The 24,081-nt window shown below is 45.1% G+C and overlaps 1 protein-coding gene across 2 annotated transcripts in view; it reads left to right on the top strand.

The window, feature by feature from the left end:
- Window positions 1–2,855: 2,855 nt before the first annotated feature.
- Tnk2 (tyrosine kinase non receptor 2) overlaps window positions 2,856–24,081 on the top strand; it is a 47,657-nt gene continuing 26,431 nt past the window's right edge. The window contains exon 1 of one of the 2 annotated variants that reach the window (XM_026393829.2): window positions 2,856–3,423. The gene's annotated coding sequence lies outside the window, so the exon portion shown is untranslated. The remainder of the gene's footprint in view (window positions 3,424–24,081) is intronic. The other variant, XM_026393862.2, reaches the window with a different exon arrangement.

The raw sequence follows: 24,081 nt of genomic DNA, 5'->3' as shown, positions 1-24,081 counted from the left end.
AGCCTATCATCTGTGAAATGGGGGAGGGGGGATAATATGCATCTTACTGGGTTTCTATGGTGGTTTCATGAGAATAAATGCAAAGTGCAATGCCCTATCCACAATTAGGTTCCTTAAACCTTAATGATTATCATTACTGAGGTATGTAGCTGAGAGAGGTTGGAAGAATCCCTGTTTTTTCCCTCAAATCTATTGAACTTCTGACTTTTTTTTCCTGAGAGGAGGCAACAAGGGAAAGACTCTGTCTATGGTAGGGTGTATTCACTTCCATGGCTCCATGGGGAAGGGATCCTATCACACATAGTATTATCAAGTAAGTAAGTAGAAAGTTGTCTTGCTTGCCTCACAGGGCGAGGCACCAACCCCATCCACCCACCCAGACTAGGCCCTGTGTAGGTATCTGGAACTCACTCCCTTTCTGGTTGTCTTACTGTCCTTTGGCTATGGTCTTTGGGCCTAATGCTAGACAATGTGTTTTTTACTGGACCTAAGTCCATCTGATCACCACTCAAAAGTCAATACTCTTGAAGCCAAGAGCTGATGGAAAGAGATCAGATTTATTCAAGGACTGGTATTCTGAGATGGGGTGAGAAAAGTTATTATCCCCCCACCAAAAGAATATATTGGGGAACTCAGGTACATGAAAAGACTTTTATAGAGAGGGAAAGGAGGATCAGAGGTATAAAATGCTGAAAGGTTAAGTGCTGAGCAGTTAAGTCTTCTGCCATCTATTGAGTGTCTGTTTTTTCCCTCTGGCTAGAATACTTCCATTGCCTTGATCTCCTGGGGCTAGTTCCGGTAATTCTTTAGACAAACATTACTTTTCTGCTAGTTAAACCTCACAGCAACTTATTTTGGGTTTGTTTATACACAGGACTAGAATAACATTGCACATTCTAATATTATCTGAAGATCACCAAATATTTGGGTTTTGCATATCTAAGGAAAAATTTAGCAGTTAGCAATCATTAAGTGTGGCTTTTCTTCAGATATTAGAATTGGGGTAAAGGGAGAGGAAGTCCAACTCATCAAAGGGGTAAATAGTGTTACTCCTGCCTATTCCCTGATGTTGGATCCTTCATTCTTTTTTTTTTTTTTTTTTTGGTACTGAGAATTGAACTCAGAGGCTCTCTACCACTGAGCCACATCCACAGACCTATTTTGTATTTTATTTACTGTCAGGGTTTCACACTGAGTTGCTTAGCACCTTGATTTTGCTGAGGCTGGATTTGAGTTCATGATCCTCCTGTCTCAGCCTCCTGAGCCACAGGGATTACAGGCATGGGCCACCACACCTGGCTTCATTCATTCTTGAGTTGCTTTGTTATACTCATTTTATAGATGAGAAAGAGACAGTAACAGGGCTGAGTGGCTCTAAGTCTGTGGGTTCTAAGTCCTGCTGCCTAGTGCTGCCTCATTGAGGGTTGGATCTGGGTTTCCAGGCTGCAATGTTACTAAGAATCAGAAATTTGAATTTTCTCCTTATGTGTGTATGTGAGCAGGGAGAAGAGGACTTGTGAGGGAGCAATGCAGGAAGAAGGCCCCCCCCCCTTTGCTTGGACTATTTCTGCTCAAGGCCCCAGAGAGAAATGTCACAGGCATGAGACAAATTCTCCCTTGTTCAGAATCCCTCCCTTGGCCCAGGGAAAGAGTGCAGAAGGCCCAGGTTTCTAGACTCCCAGAGATTAGGATTAGAGTCCCACTCTCACTGGTTGTGACCTTGGAAACCTTACAAACCACCCTCCTCACTTAGAGCCAAGCAATTGAGGTTGGTGGTGACATTTTAACTCACAGGGTAAATAAGCAGCTGCTGAACTGCTATTTAGATGGCAGACTCGAATTCCAGTGCTCCCCATCTCCCTTAATTCAGTGAGACTTCCCAACTTTCGCTTCACCTTTCCTGCCTTTGGAACTGTAGGAAGGCCAGAGCCAGCCAGTGGCAGGTGGGAGAATAGGGGGTGGATCCGGGGGGGCCCAGAGGAGGAGGCGGTGGAGAAGTAATGGGCCTGGGCCCTTTAAGAGGGCGGACCGAACCAGCCGGGTCCCGCCCCCCCCGGGGGCGGCGCAGGCGCGCGCGGGCTCCGGGAAACCGGGCGGGAGCTAGCGCGTTGACGGCCGGCGCGCGGGGCCGCAGCACCTGCGGGGGCCGGCGCGGGGCGCGGCGCCCGGCGGCCGACGTCAACGCCCGGAGGCGAGGGTGGGGAGGAGGGCTCGCGACGCGGGGGCGGCCCTGAAGCGGTTGGGGTGGGGACCCCGCAGCCCCCTCCCCTGGGGGCTGAGGCGGAAGGAGCCGGGCGGGGAGCGGTGTGAGCGGGCGCCTAGGGCAGCACCATCTGGAGGGGCGGGAGCGCGCGGCCTCTCGGGGGCAGGCGAGTGCGCTGGGCTGTGGGGGCGGGGGGTCCCCTGCGGGGAGCCCAGGAGGAGCGTGGCGGGCTTAGCCCAGCGCTGCCGGAGCAACAGCCGCAACGAGTCGGGGTTCTCAGCTGGGGCCCGCAGCAGCTCCGCGGGCTGAAGCTCGGCGTGGAGGAGCAGGGCGGAGTGGGTCCGGCCGTGCAGGAGGAGGGCGGGGTGGGTCTGGGGGTACAGGAGCGGGGCGGTCGCGGGCACGAGCCCAACCTGGGAGTGGTGTGGGGGCCGACAAACCGCGTGGACTGGAGGCATTCGCCTGGGTGGAAGGGCTCGGCCGGCTGGCCTGTGGCGCAGGAGGAGGGGCTGGGGCCCCGCAAGCAACACCAGGAGAAGGGGGGAGGCAGCCCCGCAGTGCAGGAGCGGGGCGAGGCCCGCGCCGGGGTGCAGGAACGGGGGGAGGGGAGCCCACGCAGGCTGCTGCAGCAGCCTGAGCAACTGCCGGGGTTCGGGGACCGCTTCTGTGAGCGCGGGGAGGGGCTCGAAAGTTCGGGCGAGCAGGGTGAGCAGAATTGGGAGAGCTGCGGGCACCTCAGACTCGAGGCGGGGGTCCTGGGAGCGGCCCCTGCGCGTCGAGACACTCTTGAGCTGGTGGGGAGGGCCCGGCCTGTGGGTCCCCAGGGGCCTGACGGGGAAGGGCGCCTGGGAGTGCAGGAAGCAAATTGGCTGCCAGGTGTGCAGGAGGGACAGGTGGTTTGGGCTGTCCAGGAAACGTATCTGAACGGGAAGGGGTCTCAGGAGGGAGAGGGACCCCCCGAGGGGCACAGGACCCGCAGGCGCAGGCGTAGGAGGAGGTGGTAACCCGCAGGCCACCAGCTTGGCACTGGGATCCCTCCTGGGCCGAAGGGAGTACAGGATGTAGGAGGTTGGGGATTGGGGCACAGAACAGCACTGTGAACCTGAGAGCTTCTGAAGCCATTGCCCAAGGGCAGGAAGTGGCCTGCAGGATCCTCTTCTGTTTCTTCATCCTGGGCATCATCGAAGATTTTTCTGCAGGGAGGCAGCTGAAAGAGGCAGGTAAGGAAGCCCAGTTCTGTTCTTAGCTGGAGTGGATGTGTTTGGAAGCCCAAAAGAGGGTGCTTTCCAAACTGCTTTTGTGTTCTTTTAGGTTGACATTTCCCTCCAGTAATGTATATAGCAAATGGAGTGATGGAGCATCCATCTCCTAGCCTAGACTGGATAGGAGATCCTCTGGGTGGTTGCCAGGTCTGGGCAGAGGGAAAACAGGGATAGTCCCAGGTTTTAAGTTGCAGGGGAAGTAATTACCCCCTCCACCTGTCTACTGATGGAGTTTGGGGTGCCTCCACACAATAGTGTGCATGTTGTGATCAGCACAAGTTGCTTCCAGCCACTAAGAGAAAGGAAGAAGGCATCAGACCCTTGTAACCCTGTTGGCCACATGAGCTGAGATGTAAGTGTGGCAGCCAGTAGCTTGGGCACGAGCCTGATCTGCTCCTGCCATGAGGTCTTGTCATGGTTGATTTATACTAATGGCCCAGAGCCAAGGTTGAAAAGTGGGCAGAAGAGCAGAGAGCAACTTGTCAGGTCTTTTGTCTGAGTGGGACCTTGGGATCCCAATGTGAAAAAGGTGGGAGAGGAAGGTGTGCCTGCACTGCTGTACTCTGGACTGTGTCTGTGGTGCAGGCCTTAACCTCACCCAGTGGAGATTGACAGATGGGTAGCTGTGGTGTTGTGGGCTCTGAGTCCTGTAGGGCCCACTCCTGGCCTAGCCTAGAGGTGGGGCTTACAGAGGCCAGGGCCAGAGGCTAGATTTGACTTCTTATTGACTCATGTGGCCTGAATGCCAGCCCTGCTCATTCCTGGAGTGGTTTGGGGGCTTGGTTAGCAGCTTATGGGCTTTATCTTTCTAGGGCTGTTCACTCCTTTCCTGGCACTGTCAGGGTTGTTGGTTGCTTCTGTAGTTCTCAGGTAGGGATGCATGCAGAGTTGCTGCCTGCTTCAGGACCTTAACCGGGACCCATCTTTGCCGCAACCTTGAGTGGCTGAGTCAGATAACTCCCAGACCCCAGTGCTCCTGAACTACACTGGGTGGAGATAGAGCTTTCCTGTGGAGGCAGAGGGAGTGGTGGTGGTGGTGGCTGGGACTGCTGGAGAAGCCGGTTAGCCTGCTACTCATGCAAACCCAAACTCGTCTGTCAGCTTCATCCCGTGCCTGTCACACTTCCTCCCACTCACTCACTTACCGGAAGTTCAGCTGCAGTGTCCACGGTGCCTGGCTCTTCTGGAATGGCCAGAGGGGTTCTGGCTCTCTGGCTTCAGAGGAGAGAATTGTCTGTTCTAAGCACATATACACAAGCATATATACACCTCCACCTACTTGTTTAGGTCTACTTTTTGAATTTGTGATAGATGAAGAGAAGGAGAAAGGTTTTAGTATTAGGCTTATCTGTTTTGATTTGGTGATACCATTTATTACTAGTTCTGTAACCTTGGGTAAGATAACATCTCTGGGTTTGTTTCCTTTTCTATTCAGTGGGCCATGACTCCTTCAGAGTTCTGAGTGCAGTGGTACCTAGTTTCCACCTCCCAGAATCTCTGATCAGCAACAGATGTTGGGGAGACAGGATCATATCTCTTAAGTCTGAGATTACCACCCTGCTCTGTGCTTATTCTGGAAGATGTTTTTTTTGTTTGTTTTTAATAAGCTTTATTAAGGTATAATGACATGGTAAACGGAACATACAATTTAATTAGTTCAACGTTGTGTGTATCCTTTGAAGCCATCACCATTAACAAGATAGTGAATATGCCCAGGGTTTTTTTTTTTTTTTGTCCTTAGGAATTCATTTCACCTCTCTTCTGTTGTTCCCTCCTCAGGTAATACACTGATCTGCTTTCTGTCAATCTGAGTTTGTAGTATCTAGCATTTTGTGTACATGGAAATCAAATGACATGTGCCCTTTTTAGGGTCTGGCTTTTGTCTATTAACTTTTGAAATTCATCCTCATTGTTGCATATATCAGAGGTTTATCCTCTTATTGCTGAGTATGCTGTTGCACGCATATGCCACAGTATCTATTCATTTACCTGTTGGATTGTTTTCAGCTTTTGGTATTACAAATAAAGCTTCTATGAACATTTATCTTAGTCTTTGTATAGATATATGGTGTTTTTTTTCCTCTTGGGTAAATCTCCAGGACTGTAATGATTGGATCATATAGTAGGTAAACATTTAGCTTTCAAGAAACTGGCATATTGATCACATTTCCCCATTAATTTGTACAATTTTTATTTTTATGAAGTAGTTAAATAAATTTATTTATTTTTGTTTTGTGTGTGTTTATTTCTTTATCCAATCATAAATTTAATTTTTACAAATTTTAAAATAAATGAAAAAATACCTAGTATTAAAAGAGGTATGAGAGGGCTGGGATTGTTGCTCAGTGGTTGAGCACTCGCATGTGTGAGGCACTGGGTTAGATTCTCAGCACAGCATATAAATAAATGAATAAAATAAAGGCCCATCAACAAGTAAAAAAATATTGGAAAAAAAAAAAAAAAACAAAACTGGGCATGGTGGCACATGCCTGTAGTCTAGGCTGAGGCAGGAAGATGGCTTGAGCCCAGTAGCTCAGAGCCTGCCTGGACAGCCCAGTAAAACCCCAGCTCAAAACGAAAAACTGCAGGACTGTTTTCCAAAGTGGTTGAACAATTTGGTATACAACCAGCACTTCATATGGTTAGTCTCTTTAATTTTAGACATTCTAATGTGTCTGTAATGGTATCTGATTATAGTTTCAGTTTGTGTTTCCTTAATGACTAATGCTGAACATCTTTTCATGTCCTTATTTTCAAACTACACTTTTGGTGATGTGTCTCTTCAGATTGTTTACCCATTTCTAATTGTGTTTTTTGTAATGTTAAGTTTTGAAAAGTTTTTTTTTAATATTTTTTAGTTATAGGTGGACACAATATCTTTATTTTATTTTTATATGATGCTGAGGATCAAACCCAGTGCCTCATGCATGGTAGGCAAGCACTCTACCTCTGAGCCACAACCCCAGTTCCTTGAAAAGATTTTTGTATTCTGGATATAAGCCCTTTTTTTAGGTATCTGTTTTGCAAATCTTTCAGTTTGTAGTTTGCAATTTAATTCTCTTAACATTGTGTTTTTGAAGAGAAGTTTTTATGTTTTTGTTTTTGGTGGTACTGGGGATTGAATCCAGGGATACTCTTTCACTGAGCTACATCCTTAGTCCTTTTTATTTTTTATTTTGAAACAGGATCTTGCTAAGTTACTTACGACCTCAAACTTGCAATCCTCCTGCCTCAGTCTTCTGAGTCACTGGAATGACAGGCGTGTGCTATCATGCCTGGCTTAATTTTTTTTTAATGGCCTTTTAATCTTTAAAATCTGCTTTATTGTTATTTGTTTTGTGGTAATAAGAATTGAACTTGGTGTACTCTACATCCCCAGATCTTTTAATTTTTTATTCTGAGATAGATCTCACTAAATTGCCCAGGCTGTTTTTTTCTTTTTTTTTGGGGGGGGGCTACTGGGGGGTTGAACTCAGGGGCACTCTACCACTGAGCCCATTCCCAGCCCTATTTTGTGTTTTTATTTAGAGGCAGGCTCTCACTGAGTTGTTTAGTGCCTCGCTGTTGATGAGGCTGGCTTTGAACTTGTGATCTTCCTGTCTCAGCCTCCTGAGCTGCTGGGATTACAGACTGGTTTTGAATTTGTGATTCTCTTGCTTCAGCCTCCCATGTAGCTAGGATTATATGTGTGCCACCATGCCCAGCTTAAAAGCTATTTTAATTGTGGTGAATATATATAACATAAAATTTACCATTTTAATGGTTTTTTAAAATGTGCTGTTCAGTGGTATTGAAACGTTTATAATATTTTATCTTGAAGAATTGAAATTCTGTATCCAATTCCAGGCAACCACTCATTCTACTTTCTTTCTGTCTTTATGAGTTTGCCTACTCTAGGTGACTCATGGGAGTAGAATCATATAGTATCATCAAATAGTATTTCTATTTTGTGACTGTCTTGTTTTACTTAGCATAAATTCATTTATGTTGTAGCATGTCAGAATTTTTTTTTAAGGCTGAACAATTCTATTAATATTCCACATTTTGATTATCTATTCATGCATTTATAGACATTTGGGTTACATCTACTTTTTAGCTCTTGTCAATAATACTTCCATAAGATGATATTGTTTTACATTTCAATATATTGTTCCTAATAGATAAATAATTTTTCTTCTGTCTCTCCTCCCCTCCCTCCTTCCCTCCCCCTCCTTTTCTTGGTATTAGGGATTGAGCCCAGGGCACTCTGCAACTGAGCTATGTCCCCCAGCCTTTTAGAGCTTTGTCCCCTTTTTTATTTTGAGACATGTTCTCACTGGGTTGCAGAGGCTAGTCTTGAACTTGATGTCTTCCTGCCTTAACCTCCCAAGTTGCTGGGATTACAGGTCTGTGCCGCTGCACCTAACATAAATAAATACTATTGATTTTTTGATATGGAACTTGAATCCTACAACCTTGCTAAACTGACTTATTCTCGTGGATTTTTTGGTAGCTTCCAGAATCTATATAAATCATCATGCCATCTGCTAATAAAGACAGTTTTACTTCTTTCTGATCTTTATGCCTGTTACTACTACTTTTTTTTTAATTGATTTTATTTTTTAACTACATGACAGCAGAATGCATTATGTTACTTCTTTTTCTTACTTGATTGCATTGGCTAGATCCTCTGGTGCAGTGTTTTTTGTTGTTGTGGTTGTTTTGTGGGTTTTTTTTTTTTTTTTTGTATAGAGGATATAACCCAGGATCATTTTACCACTGAGCCACATCCCCAGCCCTTTTTAAATTTTACACTAAGTTGCTTAAGGCCTTGCTAAGTTGCTGAGGCTGGTTTTGAACTTGCAATCCTTCTGCCTCATACTCCCCAGCTATTGCGATGCAGGTGTGTACAACTGAGAGTTTTAATCAGGAAAGAATGTTATATATATATATATATATATATATATAGTGTGTGTGTGTGTGTGTGTGTGTGTGCGCCTTTCAAAATGATATTGGATTCTGTCTTTCAGTTTTTTAGCATGGTGAATTACACTGAATGGTTTTTCAAATGTTAACCTCATATTTCTGGGACAAACTCCACTTGGTTATGCTATAATTTATATTATAACTATCTGTGTATGTAAGTGGATTATGTTTGCTAAGGAAATTTTTTTTTTTTTGGTACCGGGGATTGAATCTAAGGACACTTAACCACTGAGCCACATCCCAAGCCCTTTTTATTTTTGCTTTGAGACACTGTCTCCCTAAGTTGCTTAGTGTCTAACTAAGTTGCTAAGGCTGGTTTTGAACTTGCCATCCTCTTGCCTTAGCCTCTCAAGCCATTGGGATTACAGGTGTGTACCACCATGCCCTTGCTAAGGAATTTGTTTAGTGTTTTTGTATCTTTGTTTATGGATCATTTTCTTGTAATGTCTATAGGATTTATAGTATTCATCTTTAACTTATAACACCTTCAAGTGATATTAGTATAAAAACTTAAAATGGTGTTTTATTTCTCCCTCTTGTTATGCTATTATTGTCAAAAGTATGTTATATAAGACGGATGGCACACACCTGTAATCTCAGTGACTCAGGAGGCTAAGGCAGAAGAATCATAAGTTTTGAGGCCAATCTTAGCAACTTAGCAAGACCCTATCTCAAAATAAGAAGAGCTGGGGATGTGACTTTGTGGTAAAGCACCCCTGAATATAATCCCCAGTACAAAATTTTTAAAAACCCACTACATTCACCTATTAAAGTGATTAGAATAAGAAGAAAAAAAAATCTATTTTACCCGTGTAATTACAATTGTACAGTTTCTAGTGCTGTTCATTTCTTTGCATAGATCTGTATTTCTAATGGTATTATTATTTTTTTTAATTAGAGGAAGTTCATTTAACATTTATTGTAGTGTGAGTCTACTGGTGATGAATTCTTTCAGCTTTTGTATATATATCTAAAAGGCTATTTTGCATTATATTTCAAAGATATTACTGTTTTTCTGTTGGAATAAAACTCTAGGTTGTCAAGTTTCTTTTAGTTCTTCGTGTGTGTATGTATGTGTGTGTGTGTGCGCTCACATGTGCGCTGCTGGGGAACAAACCCAGGGCCTTGGGCCTTGGGTATTAGAGGCAAGCACTCTGCCACTGAGCTATATCCCAGCTCACTCTTTCAGTACTGTAGTTGTGTTATGCCATTATTTTCACACTTCCTGTTGTTTTTGCAAGAAATTGGCTGTCATCTTTGTTCCTCCATACATTACATGTCTTCTCTCTCTTCCTACTACTTAAATTATTATAATTAACATATTAATTATACAGATAACCTCCAGAGTTGCTGGGATTATAAGTATACACCACCATGTCTGGCTATTTTAGAAATTTGATTTGGATCGTTTTTTAAAAAAATTGTCTCAGCTTTTTGAACATGTGGAAAGTAGTTATAAAAACTATTTCATAAGCCCAGGAGCTGGCATGTACTAGGCAAGTACTCTATTACTAATTTATACCCACATCCCATGTTTACTAATTCTCACATCTTGTCAATTCTGGGTTGTTTGGGATTGGTTACTTCATCTCCTTGTTATAAGTCATAGTTTCCTGCTTTTTTTCACACCTGGTAATTTTTGTTTGGATGCCAGACAATGTGAATTTCACCTAATTGTTTGCTGAATATTTTTGAATTCTTATAAAAAATCTTGAGTTTTGTTCTGGAATGCAGTTACATGGCTTGGAAATGATTTGTTCTTTTTGGGTCTTGTTTTGCTAGGTGGGACCAGAGCCATACTCAGTCTAGGGCTAATAATACCCCACTGCTGAGGCAAGACCCTCTGGTGAATTCTATCCAGGGCCTACCTTTTCCAGTCTGGCACATGAGAACAAGCACTTTCCCAGACTTGTGAGTGCCAGATACTGTTATTTCTAATGGTTTGTTTCTCTAGCCTTTGATAATTTCTTCATATTCTTGTGATAACCATTGCTCTACTGATCCTCAAGGGGCACCTTTTGCGGATCTGTGGTGCTATCTCCTCTCTGATATCCTGTTGTGCAAATACCAATTATCTAAATCTCCCTGGGTTCTTAGCTCCATCTTCTGAACTCAGGGATTTTCCTGTATTCAACTGGGTTCTTTCCTCATGCCATAGCCTGTAAACTCTCAGTCATAGGGATTCACTCTGTTATTTTCTGATGTCTTGTGTCTTAAAGTATTTTGTGTGTTTTGTCTGTTTGTGCAACATGGAATTAGGCAGTTTGGGTTCTTTTGTCCAGCAAATTCAAGGAAAGAGGTCCATGGATATAAGAGTGAGAGCAAAGTAATGGGATTTATTATAGTAATAGAAAGCAGAGCTCTGGAAGGGGAGGAGCTCCAAGAGACAGATACCAATGGATTTATTTTGGGTTATGGGGATTGAATTTGGGGATTGAACTCAGGGTCACTTGACCACTGAGCCATATCCTCAGCCCTATTTAGGACAGAATCTCACTGAGTTGCTTAGAGCCTCACCACTGCTGAGGCTGGCTTTGAATTCATAATCCTCCTGTCTCAGCCTCCCAAGCTGCTGGGATTACAGGCATGCACCACTATGCCCAGATGTCTTGGAGTTTTTAAAGGTATGTCTGATGGCCCAGCGCAGGTGATTGGTAGGGCGAGTGATGTCAATATGTACCAATCAAACTCTTCAAGCTCTGAGCTTAATAAGCCAATCAGAACTGCATCATTTCATCCCTTATTTACATAATTAAGATATTGCGAGCATCCTTTTGGTTTGATACCTCTTTTGGGGAGAGAAAGCATTTTGGGTAAGGGTCTGCTTGTGGTTGACTTTTGCTATAGGTAAGGGCAAGGGCATCTAAGAAGGGCTGCTGTGGATGAAGCTGAGAGGATCAGATAAGTGTTCTAACTTAAAGACGGAGTTGTTGTGGTTGAAGCTGTCAGGGAGTAGCAGCAGGTCACAGGATGTTCTCCAGACTTGATGTCTCTTTTCAGGCTGGCATTATGTCCCCCTCCCATCCCCTCCTTTCCTTTTCCAAGGCCCTTATTGTTGTGTTTGTTTGTGTTTCAGCTGATCCCTGTTAAATCTGATCCTTCTTATCCTACATTGGTCAGTAAGATGAGGATCTGACTTTCATTCACCCATTCTCACCCTTCCACTCTTCCCATCTTTAATATATCCACTCTAGATTTTTTTTTTGCTTTAACTGATTGTGCTTACGTTATTATGATATCATAAAATGTGATGGCTTTTCCTTTCCTGAACAACTTTTTGTTCTCTCTGTAGTTGTTTTTGTTTGCTTAGGTTTTTTTCTTTTCTTTTTTTTTTTTGGGGGGGGGGGGTGGCACTGGGGTTTGAACCCAGGGCCTTATATATGAGAGGCAAGCACTCTACCAACTGAGCTATTTCCCCAACCCTTGTTTTCTTTTTATTTAATTTTTTTTTTTCTGTGTTGGAGTTTGAATCTAGGGCCTTTTTTATACTAGGCAAGCTCTTTACTACTGAACTATATACTCTAGTCCCGCCAAGTGTTCTGTGTACCTTTTGATTAGTCACATTCTTCACCTACTGTCTAAATTTCTCAAGATGTCAGTTCCATTAGGTATTCTGTCAAATTCATTTTTCTGAAGAAGACTCTTTAACATCCTTCTGCCCTATGACAGCACAGACTAGGCAACCTTCAAAATCCTGGGCATTTCCTTTACTGCCTGTATCCCTAGTCTTCCCCTTGGGTGCTTTACTCTCTAGTTTCAGTACAGCATGTTCTCTGTAGTTTCGGGAGAGAGGACCATGTTCGGGTGGTAGGTTTGAGATTGTGCAACCCTGACCCTGGATAATTCGGTTGATAGATGAATATAGAAATCTGGGTTGGAAATTTTTTTCTTTCAGCATCTTCAGGACATTACTCCATTGCCTTTTAGGTTCCAGAGTTCATATTGCAGTCTAATATAATTCCACATTCTTTGTGAGGATGAGCTGTTAATACTATTTTATACCATGAGGTAGTCTACATCTCATTTTAAAAAAAAATCTTTCCAAGAAGGCTTGCCTTGTTAAAGTTTAGAGGACTCCATTAAAAAAAAAAAATTGAGTGTGAAAATCTAATCAGGAAAAAATTCTCAGAACAATTTTTGGGGGATTTAGACCCATTAACTTATGTTTATGATCTTGGTGTGAAGGGAATTCTAAAAAATGGTTCAGGTTAACAATGGAGATAATATCTGAGAACAGACTGTTCTGGCGAGGACAAATGATTGGCATAATTATGGGCTTTCATCAGAGCTATGGTTCTTAGCTCCAGTTTGGATCTATTGAAGAAGCTTCAAGATATGATGCCTGAGACTCACTTAGACCGAGTCCATCAGAATCTCAGGGGATGCCCAAACATTGACAGTTTTCAAGCTTGCAGTTGACTTTAATACATATGAAGGCAAAAAACCTAGAGCTTAGAAGGCCTTTACTTTTCATTTTGTGCTTTATGGACCACACAACAGCATCACTTGGGAAATTGTTAGAATAGAGACTCTTGGGCACTACTCCAATTCTGTGGGATCAGGATCTATATTTGTTATTTGTATATTCACTAAAATTTGAAAGACAAGTGAATTAAACCTCATTTATCCATATGACAAATATTTACAAGCACCCATCGTATACCAGAGTCTGCTAGAATGGGGATGGGTCTGTTGAGTTTTTTGTCTGCTCTCATTTGTAGTTTTTTTGGGGGGCGGTTACTGGAGATTGAATCCAGGGACACTCAACCCCTGAGCCACATCCCCAGCCTTATTTTGTATTTTATTTAGAGACAGGGTCTCATTGAGTTGCTTAGTGCCTTGCTGTTTATGAGGCTGGCTTTGAACCCGCAATCTTCCTGTCTCGGCCTCCTGAGCCTTTGGGATTATAAGTGTGTGCCATCGCGCCGAGCTCATTTGTAATTTTTTGTTTCTCCAGTTAAAAAAATAATAATTCTGTTATTTTTTTTTGTGGTTATAATATTTTATGATTCTTGCCTGAAATTTTCTTCTTTTGGGCATCTGGTAAGTTTTTATTGTCTGCTCTTAAGGACTACAGTGCTCTGAGGCCTTTGAACTTTGACCCGGATGGCTCATTTGTTGGTATGGATGGCTCCCAGTGTTGGTATCTTTACATCTTTCTTGGCTTGGTCAGAGGCCCTAGAGAACACACCTTTTGTCTCTTAAGAGAGTGGAGGCTTTAGTTCTTAGGTAGAAAAGGAACTGAGATCTTGGCATGTACTGCCTGTGCTTCCCTTGTTTGGGATGTGCACCTCCTATTGTCCACAAAGCTCCTTGGAAAGACCTTCAGCTTATCTCTCTGGGGAAATTTTTGGCTTTGACGGGGTGTGGAAGGGCAGTCAGTCACCTTTGATTGTATTGGGAAGTAAAGTCTTACTGTTTTTTAAATTTTTTTTCCCTTCAGTAATGAGGATCAAACCCAGGACCTCACACATGGTAGGCAAGTGCTTGACCACTGAGCCACATCCCCAGCTCTTTTATATTTTGATAAAGGGTCTTGCTAAGTTGCCAAGGTCAGTCTTGAACTTGTGATTTTCCTGCCTCATCCTTTTGAGTTTCTGGGATTACAGGTGTGTACACTGAGCTTAATTTACTATTTCTTAAATAGCTTCTAAGTATAAGTACTCCTGCATTTTCCTTCAGACACATCACCTCTTCTTTCATAGGTGCCTGGGGCTGCCAGTTCTAGGCCTTCAGAGGATTTGTGAGGTCATTGAGTTCCTCTCATTTTGTAACCTGTGATTATCTCAGGTCTGCTCTCCATTGTCACTGGCCTATCTGCTTTTCAGCTTCCAAAGATATATGTTTGTCTGATCTACCAATTTCCCCAGCCTTAGGAACTATGCCATTCAAAACAAAACAAAAAAAAATTATTATTATTTTGGTAGAGTTTTAGGAAAGAGTGAAATGATCTACATGGGTCAATCTAGTCTTTTCCTGGGATCTTGGCCTCTTTAAACTATCTTATAGAATCCATAAATTTATTTAGCACCAGAGGACAGTACAGTATATATTTGACATATCTGTTACGGTGGGATGGATATTAGACTTCCAGTCTTTCCTCCAGAGACTTGAATCCACAAGCCAAGCAGTTTTGCTTATGGTTGTATGTGGACTGAATTCTGGCTTTATCTTTTACCCCCATCTGTAAAATTTATGGATAGAGTAGAGTACCTAGGAGTGTTTTAAATCAGTCAGTGCATAGGAAGCATGTAGTAAAGAGTTTGTACATACTGTCATTTTTTGTTTGTTTGTTGTTTTTTTTTGTACCAGGGATTGAACCCAGGGGTGCTTAACCTCTGAGCCATATCCCTTGTCCTTTTTGGACTTTAAATTTTGAGACAGTCTCACTAATTTGCTTTGGGCTTCCTTAAGTTGCTGAGGCTGGCTTTGAACTTTCAGTCCTTCTGCTTCGGTCTCCCGAGCCACTAGTATTACAGAGGTGCACCACCATACCATCTTCTTGAAGACCCGGTCTGTTGACTTGTGTTTCTTCAAATTTACCCAGAATCCCTAACTCAGGGTGAACACATATTAGGTACATGATGAGTGTCTGAAGAGAGGGATGGGGTACGGGGGTTTAGCCTGGTCCCTCCCTTTAGCAGCTACCCCCACCCCACTGCCCCCAAATTAGGTGGGGCAACACTGGCTTTTTCCTGTCTGTCTTCTTATGTTGTATCACTAAATGAGATGGGGTTCCCTCTCTGGGCCCCTGAACTTCACCAGTTCCTGACCTTGGTAGGGCTTCCCCTCCATGGACAAAAAACTAGCACTTTGAACATTTGCTCTGCTCTAACTGCGGGGATCCATCCCTTATGACAACTTCTTAATGCCTTGGACTGGGTAAACTCTTTCCCCTTTCAGGATCTGAGTTTCTTCATTGGTCAAATGGATGGAAAGGATGTGATGGGTTTTAACGTGTATATCTTGAAGTCCCTGACATTTCTCTCTCTCCCGTGCCCTTCTAAGCTCTGCAGCCTGCATGATGTAGACAAAGTCTGAAGGGGATGAGCCTGGGGTTTTGATGTAGACAAAGTCTGAAGGGGATGAGCAGTGTTTCTTGCACAGTAACTGTTCTGAATCTCCTCACCACTATTCCTTTCCCCACCCCACCTCCAGGGCCCAACAATAGCTCCCTTCAGCTCTGGACTCTCTCGCTGTGGGGGTGGGGTGGGATGGGGTGAGGCTTGAGCCAGCAGTGGGCAGGGTAACCAGCTGGATAGCCTCTGTGCAAACCCTGGAAGACTCCGAGAGTGGCAGACTGCTGAGAGTTGGACTGTATCCTTCTTCCCACCTACTTTCCTCTCTTCCTTGGGTTCACTGCTGGGCCTTAGTATTGTGTTGGTGCCTGAGCAGGATGATGGGCAAGAGGCAGCTCTTGGCATCTTAGTCAAGGCACTGAACATGCATGACATGCATGGCCATGAGACCCAGAGAGCCACAGGAATTTGTCTTCTGTCACACATTACTGGTGCTTGTGTGTGAGTGTGGGAAGTGAGGGATATCCAGGAGTACTTTAGGGTTTTCAGTATCACATCTGGATGGCAGGGTTGGCATACTACTGTTTAGCTGCTGCAGCATGAAATAGCTTCATCACATTTTCAGGACCAACTTGGGACAGATGATGAGTTCAGCACGATTTGTTGTGTTGTTCAGTAGGCCTTTACCTTCCTCTCTAAAAGTTACACCTTCTCCATTAGAGTAGGAGTAGATAAGTCATAGGAGGGTTCCTATGTCTGGTTTTTCTGTACTCTGCCACACCACCCTGGCCCTCCCTGGATCCCCTTTATCCTCTCAGTAAAGCTGGGATGCCTGACAAGCCCAGACTTTCATTCTTGCATCCAGTGGCCCAACTCTTCTCTGTAATCTGATGAGAAGGCCCCTTAGTGAAGGCTGGTTCAGGCCTAGCTGAATTATCCATGGGTCTGAAACAGCTTGGTGGGAGCTAAGTAGCTTAGTGGGTCTGGGACAGGAGTGGCTATTATGAGATTGACAGTTCTCTTCCCATGAAGTTGCTAGCTTTTCTGGATTAGAAATAATGGGGAGGGACAAAGCTGAAGCAGGGGGAGGGTAACCAGTGGGTTACCCTCCACTGGGGAAGTCAAGTGGAAATAGCATAAAAGAAAAGAGGCAAACTTTCTCCATTGTCTGTCACTAAGGCTGAAGTCTTTTCATCAAACTCTCAACAAGGTCCATTGCACTTTACAATGTGTAAACCATAATACAGGTGTTCAATAGAATTGTATACTAATACAGAGAGTTACAGAGAGTGACTCTTTAAGAATTGGAGCATGGTGGATAATTTAACCTTTGAAATACTTTTTTTTTTTAAAGAGAGAGAGAGAATTTTTAATATTTATTTTTTAGTTCTTGGCGGACACAACATCTTTGTTTGTATGTGGTGCTGAGGATCGAACCCGGGCCGCAGGCATGCCAGGCGAGCACGCTACCGCTTGAGCCACATTCCCAGCCCCCTTTGAAATACTTTTGATGTGCTTATACTACTCTTGTTTAAAATTTTTTTTTTTTTAATTTTTGTGGTGCTAGGAATTGAACTTAGGGTCTCCCCCATGCTAGTCAAGCACTCTACCACTGAGCTACATCCCCAGCCCTCTACTAACCCTTATTTATAAATGTTCTTTAACAAAAACAAACATGGGGATATGTAAAAATAACGGTTTGGAGATAGGAAATGGGATTTTACACAAGAGATGGCATTTGATAGGGGTCTTGAATGGTACAGAGGAGTTCATTTTATAGATAAAAAGTGTCACAAATAATAGCTCAGAGGCATTAAAATTAAGGAACAAGGTGTGGCTGGGGAAAAGCAAGCATTTGACTTGATTGAGACACAAGACATTTGAAATAAATGGTAGTGTGGAGGTGAAGAAATAGAGTAGATCCTGAAGGACCTTATGTGCCAACAGGGAGTTTGACTCAGAAGTATGGAAGGATGCAAGAGGGGTGATCTCAGGTCTTTTTATACTCTCACAGGACAAGAGGTGTCTCCAAAGGTTCCAGGGAGCTTCCAGAGAGAAGGTGGAACCTGACTAGGAACCAGTGGGGTTCTTTGCATACATGGCAGAATAGAATTTCAGCACATTGTCACCAGGCACAGATGGTTTATTTAGGAAGTAGGTATACATTCAAGGGAAAGTGAGGGTCATCTTGAAAGAGATGCCTTTGGAGGCAAAGCAAGGAATATTCATTTGAGGGAGAGAGTAGGTCATCTAGAGAAATAGTAGGCCATCACAGAGAAATGTGGTCTTTGGGTTCTCAGGTCTTCTTTAAAGAGGGGTGGGTATGGGAATGGTATCATCATTCTGGTAATCTCAATACTGGTCTGGATCATTAGGATAATGTGGTCTTCGTTATTTGATTGATAGCACTGGAAAGTCTCCTGAATTATAGATTTCCTCAAGATATCCTGCCTCTTTGCTTCAACTGTACTGGAGGGTTTAATTAATAGTGCTCAGGTAGACTTACAGATTTCCAAGGAATCTGGGAATAATAGGCCTAGAAGGGAGATAGGGTTAGAGAGTACATACCTGGAAGAGTACATGGAACTTCTAGATTAAAATTATTTTCTTGCCAGGTGTGATGGCGTAGATTTGTAATCCCAGTGGTGATGGAGGCTGAGGCAGGAGGATCATGAGTTCACAGCCAGCCTCAGAAACTTAGTGAGGCGCTTAGCAACTTAATGAGACTCTGTCTCTAAATAAAATATTTTATTTTCTTGTCCTTCCTTTGGGTCTCCTTTCTACCTATTATTTCTTCTACCTCAAGATGGCCATGACAAAACAGTCAACCATGTGCCAAGTGCTATTGTAGTCATTCTCTCACTGACTCACTCTCTCTTTTTTTTTTTTTGGTACCAGGGATTGAATTCAGGAGAGCTTAGTCACTGAGCCATATCCTCAGTCCCTTTTGCATTTTATTTTAAGACAGGGTCTCACTGAGTTGCTGAAGCTGGCTGTGAACTCATGATGCCTTAGCCTCCAGAGCCACTGGGATTATAAGTGGGCTCCACTGTGCCTGTCATTGACTCTTTTTTTGGGGGGAAGGCGCCAGGGATTGAACTCAGGAGAACTCAACTACTGAGACACACCCCCAGCCCTATTTTGAATTTTATTTAGAGACAGGGTCTCACTGAATTGCTTAGTGCCTTGCTGTTGCTGAGGCTGGCTTTGAACTCAGAATCCTCCTGCCTCAGCCTCCTGAGCCACTGTGATTATACGCATGCACCACTGCACTGGGCAAGTCATTGACTCTTCAACAACTCTGTGAGGGAGATTTTGTTTATCCACACTTTACAGATAAAGAAATTGAAATTTAGGGGTTAATGACTTGCCCAAAAGCTGTCCATCTATAAAATGTGAAATTAAGATTTTGACTCAGGTCTGTGTGATTTCTAATCCCAGGGGAATTGATGAGGGGGAATACTGAGGTCGAAGCAACATGATTTTGTAGTGGCCTGGTGGAAGAGGAGGTAAAGGAAGGAGGAGTCTTGGCTGGATATGGGTAGTATGGCTTCTGAGTTGGCTTGTGATGCTTTCAGTTAGGATATAGGAGCAGGATTAGCAGAGCTCAAGGGGGTGAAGATGAGCTCAGTTTGTGCTACAGATTGTGACACTTGTGCAGCCTCCGGATGGAACCATCCTGTAAATGTCTGGAAATGTGAGGCGAGAGCTTTAGAAGCTCAGGATTAGAGGTAGTCAGCATAGGGTGGAAATAGGATCCTTGGGAGTAGAGGAATTGCTCCCCAGGAAGTAGATCATCCTTTAACAATAGAATAAAGGGTGAGGTCAAAAGTCTTAGGAAATAGCAACAGCTAAGCAAGGTGAAGAGACTTCAAGGCCTAGTACTGCCTGCAAACACATTTCAGCCTTGCCTGCCCTCAGGACCTCAGTGGCCAGGCTCCCCATGGAAAGGAATGGGCCCCATGTAATGGAGATGAAGAGGGTGTGGACAGCTATGTTGTGTGTCTGAATCACTCCCTTCTCATCCTTGGCCCCTGACCAGCCTCCTCCTGACCAGTATGATGTAAGACCAGGCTGACCTGAAGGTGCAGGATTGCTTGGTACATTTCCCTTTGGGATGAGATTCGGAGAGAATCCTTCCTGGCTTTGGTCCAGAAGCTTGGGCCCTGCATAGAGAGGTGAGTTAAGGCTGACTGAACTTGATAGGGCTCACATGGGGAGGCAAGACAACTCTCTGGCAATGGGGTGGTAAGGGGGAATTGAAAGTCCTCCTGTCTTCTCCATGTGTTTTTATTCCTCTGGGCCTGGAGAAGAGGGAGGCAGAGATAGGAGAGGGCCAGTTTGGAGTAAGGTTGGCATATATTCCCAAGAATATGATAGCTTGTTTTGGAAAAATCTCTTGGCCGGAAATTGCATGTCATGTCTGCTCCTCAGTGTGGATATGCCACTTCACTGATGGTGTTTGAGAGCCTCTGGAGAGGGGAGTGGACAGCAGACTTAGGCTGTCCCTAGCTACTCCTGACTCCCTTTTGTTACATGGTGTGGAGTGATAAAGGGGTAAATAAAAACCAGAGAGGTGTACATGTGGGGTGTTCCCTGATTCCCAGAGGTAGTTTAACTCTTGTAGTTGTCACAAGATGGTGTTGGGAGGTAGGATTTCTATGGGGATGAGGCAGGGAGAAAACAAGAGGGGAGAATGGATTGGATCAGATCTTTTGTCCAACTAGGGCAAGAAGGGGTAGATGTGGCATTTTCAGCTTTCCTTATTTCACAGCTTGGTGGCTTTGGGTTCTGCAGCTATAGGTGTTCCTAAGACTAGTTACTCGCCATGGCTGTGATAAGATACCAAGGAGCTTCTGTACAGAATAAAACCATGTGTTCTGGACCCCCTGCCTGGCAAGAGTACTGCCCATACCCCATCAAGCTTTAAGATGAGGAGTGAGCCTATTGTAAACTCACCCAGTGCCCTCCTGGGGTCTCTTTCCTCAACCTGGAAGCTGAGTGGAGAAGGGGATATCATTTTTTTTTCCTCTGCCCCAACCCAGGGAGGAGTGAAGGTATCCTGAGCTCAGCCCTAAGTACCTAGTAGGAAAGAGTCAGTGGATGCTTCAGATGCTATTAGAATGAGAGGGTGTGTGTAGCACCTTGGGACCCTGGGGGCTAGAGGGAGAGGAGGAGCCTCTACAGTGGAACTTCCTGTATTGGCTGGCCATGGCCTCACCCCAGGGCTGGGTGAGGCACCCCTGCGTGGGCATGTGTTGGAGCATTTCTTCCAACTCTTCTGGAGTTACTCTGAAGTCGGAGAGGAACTTCAGTATGAAGGCCTGCCCTGTACTCCCAGGTGCAGAGGAGAGGGTGAAGTCAAGGCCAGCAAAGATGAGGCACAGGCTGAGGCAGGTCAGGGTAGGTGGGCCGCTGTCTCCCTCCAGTGTGGGAGTTGTGACTTGCATAATTGAGTGAGGAGTGGCTTGGTGGGGTACCTGATTGGAACTACACAAGTTGAGCAGTTGGGCTCCTGGCATTCTTGGAGCAGAGTAGAAGCTGAGGCAGGTGGAGGAATAGGTTTCAGGCCCCAGGATGTCTAGAAAGAGGGAACTCTGGTCTAGTTGCAATGGACACTTATCTTCTGTGGTGTCTTAGATTTGGACCCCCCTTATCATGGGATATGGGGGTACTTATATTCCAGAGGACCTAATTAGTTGCTCTGAATTCCTGGAGGTGGGTCAAGGACTGAGAAGAGCTGTGGTTCTGTGATCAGTGAGGGTTGGGCCTCCGCGCTGTCTTTCTTGAGGATCATACCTGGCAAAGCTAGCTTGCTGTTTTATTGGCTGGGGCAGGGCAAAGGGGAGCAGTGCTGCACAGTTGAATGGAGGCTGTGGACAGGATTGGGGAAGGGGACAGAGGCAGACCCTGCAGGAGAGGCTCCAGCCACCCTTCTTGGACCTGAAGCTATAAGGTATGGGGCCGGGTGTGAACTGGAGCCATTTCCCAGCTGAGGCTCTTTAGCAATCCCTGCCCTCTTGGAGGATGCTCGAGGCCCATCCCCCCGGACGCAAGCAGTGACGCTGGCGCTGCCGTTGGAGGGGCGGGAGCTGCAGGCGGCTGCTGCTTCCCCTCCCTGGCCTAACGCTGAAATTTGGGCTTCATGGGGGAGAGATCTGCTTACCAGCGTCTGGCTGGGAGTGAGGAGGGACAGCAGGTAATGGGAACACCTAGGTAATAGGTACCTGAGGCCCAAGCCCCATCATAAGTGGTGAGCAGAGGCCCAACCCTGCATTGTGCAGCAGCCTCCTAGGAGTATAGTGTCTGTGTTTCTGGGCCTGGGACCCATACTGGGGGCTAGGAGACTGGGTAAAGGATGATGATGATGTATGAATGTGCGCGTGTGTGTGCGCGCGTGCGTGTGCATGCATGTGTGGAGGAGGGAGCAGTGGTTGAACGGGTGATGTTAGTGGTGAATTGCTGATGCTAGCCTTTGCCATGGTGTGCATAGGTCCCCTGGGACTTAAGCTGCCTTTTGGGCTTTCTGTAATGCCTCCTAGGAGCCTAGGAAGCAAGCACTGCTGGGGTTCGAGTTCAGTCTTCTATGGGAACCATGTCTGTGTATCCTAGGCATACCTATTTACAGCTTATTGAGTATATATATCAAGTTAACGACCCTGTAGCTTTGGAAAATGTGGTCACTGTTTATGGGGCTTCTTTCCTTCCATTTGAGATCAAGCACTTTTTCCCTTAGCCAGCAGGGGGCAGTAGCTGATAGGAGAAAGGGAATATGCTGGAGAGTTTTGAAGCAGAAAGTGTGGGGCTGTTGCCTATGGCTAGGAATAAGGTGTTCAGGAATGGACCTGGCTCTTACCCCCAATATACATTGCTTCTCTTCACAGCCCTCTACAGCTGTGTTTTTTTTGGAAAAACTGCTAGAACTTGTTCTTACTGTACACCTAAGAAAAGTGTCAGACCAGGTGTGGTGGCCCACACCTGTAATTCCAGCTACTCTGGAAGCTGAGGCAGGAGGGTCGCAAATTAGAAGCTAGCCTCAGCAACTTAGCAAGACTGTGCCCTAAAATAAATAAGTAAATAAGGTGTGTGTGTGTGTGTGTGTGTGTGTGTGTGTTTACTTATTTATTTAAATTTTTATTAAAATATTAATTTGGTGCTGAGGATTGAACCCAGGGCCTCACTTGTGCTAGGCGCACGCTGCACCACTGAGCCACAACCCCAGCCCAAATAAGTTATATTTTAAAAGGACTATGGATGCTTCCCTGGGTTTAATCCCTAGTAATAAAAACAGGGAAGAGGTCAGGCATAGAATTCTGGTGGGTTTTTGGTGCACATCTTTCTGGGATGACTAGAATTTTTAATCTGGCTGTTCTGATCCAATACCCCCATCTTGCAGTAGAGGGAATCCTGTTTAGGTTATCTCCTACCCACAGGTCACTGGGTCTCCTTCAAGGTGGTACATGATAGATGGTAGTAGGCTACTCCAGTCTGAGGATGTGGTCTGCTAGCTTTTGGGAAAAAGTAATTATCCAGGTAACTTCATTCTGTCTTTTCTTGTCCATTAGCTCTGACCTACCTCTCTGACTAGTTATTCACTTGGACTGAGGGGAGGCTGTACCTGGCTGTCCATAGCTTTATGTGGTAAATGACAGGGAGAGGGAAAGAAGTACTGATGGTTGCCTACCCCCATCAGAATAGGAAATGACTGTTCCTGCAGAAACCCCCAGGAATGTTAAGCACTATAAGAGGCCTTTGAAAGAGAGCCTGAGATGCTGAATCCCTAAAACTCTTAACCCCAGCTGCTTACCCTGCCAGCCAGCTGGGGTTCCCTGAACTGATGACCAGCTGAATAGGGACAAGAGATCAGTGTGCAAGAAACAGGGGCTCCTCAGGCATGGCCGGGGGGATGGGGAGCAGGAAAGGACTTCTTGCAGCTGTCAGGTGTGTTTGGGGGCCGTAATGAGGGGTTTGTAAGAGCAGCTGGCACCCTTTGAGAAGGGGCAGAGGGACCATTTGTCAGCTCTAGGAACATGGGGGGCCTATGGGGACTTGATAGAGTGTCTCCAGTCCTCTTAAGCTATCTGTTTTCTCTGTGGGGTGCTATACAAGAGGTATCTTGTAGCCTGGGATCCTATAGCTTTGTACATGGATCCCAGCAGAGGTCTGGGGACATATTTGTTTGAGACCTTTGCCAGCTGGGAAGGAGGCACCCTGCATTTTGCAGGCAGACAAGGCAGTCTTAGGGTAGGGAGTGGAGATCTTCACACTCCCCCCGCCCTTGCTCTTGGCTGGACTGCCCCCCTCTGGCAAGCTATGGGCCTCCTATTTCCGTCGGGCACCAGGGTAACAGGGCGACATTAGGGACTGAGCCAGGAGACGCCCAGCCAAGACTGGGACTTGGGGATGGGGGAGGGTTCCTGAAGGATCAATCTGCAGGGTCCGGCAAAGATTCTGGGGTTCATGATCCCTATTCAGGTTATATTCTAGTCCCCAGTCCTAGATAAGCTCTATGGGGGCCTGCAACCCCTTGTCCACACTTGCTATTTGAGTCACATCACCCGCACCATGAAATCCCAGGAGTTGTCTGCAACTGTGAGGGCAGCAGTGGAAGCCAGAGACAGGGGGCCTTGTG

This window comes from Urocitellus parryii, chromosome 2, assembly GCF_045843805.1.
Source record: "Urocitellus parryii isolate mUroPar1 chromosome 2, mUroPar1.hap1, whole genome shotgun sequence".
Taxonomy (NCBI): Eukaryota; Metazoa; Chordata; class Mammalia; order Rodentia; family Sciuridae; genus Urocitellus; species Urocitellus parryii.
This window is presented reverse-complemented; position numbering and strand designations above follow the sequence as displayed.